Raw genomic sequence first — 2,230 nt, 5'->3', positions numbered from 1 at the left:
TTACTTGGGAATAGCCTGGTATATAAAGACCATGCAGGACTGTGCAGAGCAGAGCCATCTCGAGTCCTGATCTAAGCAGAAATTCAATTTCACCACTCTTGAAGTGTGGCAACAGCCAGGTGGGAAGCTGCTTTTCCCACCTGGAGAAATCAGTCCTGTGCTCTAGACAGCTCTCTACAGGCTTTAATTGCTCAGAGTCACACTTCTTCCAGCTGTGTGCCACTCACATCTGCTTAACCAAGAATTCGACATCCAGGAGTGCTGTAGGAGTCTGCGTGTCTAATCTGCAGCCATGCCCTCTGCTGCAGTAGTAAGCAGTGGGCAGCTATTTTTAGCACAGCAGCCCCATAGGATGGGTTAGGTTGGAGGCTGCTTCAGTGACTGGAATGACAACAGAACTGTACACAGGGAGCATAATTTCCCTCTTCAGGCTAATTAAGTGTATTAGGGGAGGCTTCCAAGTGGGAGCCATCTAACTGCATATAGAATGAAAGATATTAATCTTCCTTTGCAGCTATTATTGAATCACCATTTAGATGCCTAATAAACTTGCACATTAAATCCTAATAGCCTCCTGCTTCCTTCATTAACCTGAACCACTCTATTGGTGAAAAACCCCTATTCTTCTACTAGGCACTACAGTGCCTGATACTCCCTGATCAGGCTAAAACACAAAGTCTGTATCCACAATCTCAGAGCCACCTAAAGTGGTAATTCCATCTTTCTATTTATCGTGTCCATTTAACTGCTCTGCACCTCTCCTCTGACTCATTGAGATATACAATTCTCCGTCCTGTTGCATGCTTCATAAAAATCTTGTCTGGCACTGTAGCCCTATGGAAAATAATGCCTGTTTTCCACTTAAATGCCCTGCAAGGTCTTAAGCCAAAGCCCCATAGGTTCACAATATATTGCTGCAGTTACTGTAGCCCTTGATGGGGATGCTTGCTCCTGTTCTGCTGGTATCTGTTTACACCCATTAGCAGCCAGCCTTTTCTCCCCTCAGTCATGCATCCATGCTCCACAGCTGGCCTGCCACCTTCGTCATTGCTCAGGTTGTTAAGCACAAAGGAGACAAATTGAATTACAAGTCTTCTCACAGCTCAGAAGCTGCAGTTCCGCACATTTCAGTGCAGACTGGGTAAATGTCCCTGTTGTCTCCTCACCTTGAGGAATGGGACTGCCAGCCCTCTTAACCTGTCCACAACTAAACCCAAGGGTATTATGATATTAAGTAGAAAGGAGATAAATTTTTTCTTTTTGAGAAACTCGTTGCTTGCACATTCAACATGTCCAGCACCAGTGATTTTGCAGGCACCACGGTGATGCCACATCTATCAAACCCCTGACCTCTGTGGGTCTTCTGCCAGGAACACCTCCACTCTTCCTCTGGCAATTAGCATATTTACCACCTGAAAACACAGGTTATATGACCAATATCGGTTCAAATTTGTGGTTATGTCCTAGGGTGACATTATGATGCTTGTATCCCCATTCATGTGTTCTGTTTATGCTGGATATTATGTTCTGTGCCTTCAAGACTGGCTCTGAAGGGTGAAAGTTTTGTTTTGGTTTCTTGTCAGCCTGCTCCCCCACAGCTGGCAAGACACAGAGACAGGGCAGTACATGGTGCTGCTTTTGCTTTTTGCTTTGCTCTCAGTCTTGCTTCTGCTCGTTAGTTAGTTTAGCTAAACAGTCCAAATTTCTTCCTGGACTGTTCCTCCTTTCCCTTTTATGGAACTACTCTAACCTGCTCCAGACTGTGGCCTGGGAACACCGAGAGTTTGCACCCTGTGTCTACAGCAGCTGCCCCAGCACCAGAGGGACTGATAACAGAGCAAGCACTGCCAAGAGAGACTTTCTGAATTGGTCATCTTTTTCAGAGCAGTGAAAGAGTGGTGTCATCTGGTATTGTTCATTTTGTGTGCTGGAGGGTGCTTGCCTGTTAAACAAACAGGTTCTTTCCACTTGTCTCAGAGAATTCTTCCCAAACCAGTTGGGGGGAGGGGCCATGTGGGTTTGCTTTCTGGAGGGGCCCCCCCTTTGGAGGTTCTCTCCCAAATTTGTCCTAAACCAGGACAGGTTATAATGATGTCAGCTTGTTTATTGGATTAGATATTTACTAGCTTTACAGAGGGAAAGCATGAATAAATCACTTCAAGTGAACTGCCCACTGACTTCTGAAAATGGTTGGAATCAGAGAGAAACACAAGAAAATCCCCCAGCCATC

This window comes from Molothrus ater, chromosome 1 (genome assembly GCF_012460135.2).
Source record: "Molothrus ater isolate BHLD 08-10-18 breed brown headed cowbird chromosome 1, BPBGC_Mater_1.1, whole genome shotgun sequence".
NCBI classification, from domain to species: domain Eukaryota; kingdom Metazoa; phylum Chordata; class Aves; order Passeriformes; family Icteridae; genus Molothrus; species Molothrus ater.
Note: the sequence above shows the minus strand (reverse complement) of the source record.